Genomic DNA, 1,368 nt, shown 5'->3' with positions numbered 1-1,368 from the left:
GTTCCTTGTAGATTTTAGACACTAGCCCTTTATCTGATATGTCATTTGCAACTATCTTTTCCCATTCTGTCGGTTGCCTATTAGTTTTCTTGATTGTTTCCTTTGCAGTGCAGAAGCTTTTTATCTTGATGAAAAGTTGTATACAAGGACCATGTATGTATACAAGGACCAACTGGAAAAAATAATTTTAGTGATGCCTCATTTCTGGGAAACTATAAAATATAGTTTTTTCTGTAGACCTGGATCTCCTTGGAATAAGTGTATGAATGCACACTTGGAGAAAAACTGTGCCTTGGGCTAGAATTTCTGGGCCCACAAGGAGGTACCATAGGGACCTTAGGAAGGAAGAAAGCAGATCTCTGACCCTCTGGCCAGGGTGGCTTATGGCTTGCTGGTGGGGGGGGATCTGGGCCAAGATTCTCCCTTACTAAGGCTGCTGACATTAGTATGTGAGGCCAGGCTCCATATGAACTGCCATTTATGTGGCAAAAAGAACTTACTATCCCCCAAAACAACAGACGTCTGGCCAGGAATGAAAGAAGCAGAAACAGAGATTCCTCCCCAACTCGGTCATAAAAGTATCAGTTGCCAGATGCCAGGGCGGCATTCCAAAGGCTGGTGGGGTTTCAGGGGCCAGATGGGGGTCACAGCAGACAGTCAGCAGAGAGATGCTGGCTGGGGCTGCTGGCAGCACATTGTGTCTCTTAGAGACTGGCCAGGCCAGCGGCACTCTGGGCCACTGCTCCTACCAAACAGCTTGGATTAACCAGAACGATAATCCCGATGGCTTCATCAGCACTGATTTTCTTCACTGCATTATTCTCTCAGTGTTCATAAAAACTGGCATTTGGGGGGGCCGCCTGGATGGGGTTCAGTCGGTTAAGCATCCAACTTGATTTCAGCTCAGGTCATGGTCTCACAGTTCATGAGATCAAGCCCTGCATAGGGCTGTGCAGTAACAGCATGGAGCCTGCTTGGGATTCTTGCTCTTCCCCTCTCTCTGCCCCTCCCTCCCTCCCTCCCTCCCTCTCAAAATAAATAAACAAACATTAAAAAAAGGGCATTTGGCCATGTTGTGAAGAGCTGGGAGATGGTAGGAAGAAGGACCAGATCGTTAGGCTTGGAGTGCAAGGCACACTCCTGACTGGACTCGTCACAGAGGACGTCGTCAAGAAGCCTTCAGTTAAAAAAAAAATCATACAATTAAAGACATTATAAAAGTGGTGTTTTTTAAAATTAAAAATCGGCAATAGGGGGCACTTGGGTGGCTCAGGGGGTCTAAGCGGCTGACTTCAGCTCAGGTCATGATCTCACTGCTCTTGAGTTCAAGCCCTGCAAAGCCCCCACTGTGGCTCCTCTGCCCCCCTC

Source organism: Suricata suricatta, chromosome 4 (genome assembly GCF_006229205.1).
Source record: "Suricata suricatta isolate VVHF042 chromosome 4, meerkat_22Aug2017_6uvM2_HiC, whole genome shotgun sequence".
Classification (NCBI taxonomy): Eukaryota; Metazoa; Chordata; class Mammalia; order Carnivora; family Herpestidae; genus Suricata; species Suricata suricatta.
This window is presented reverse-complemented; position numbering follows the sequence as displayed.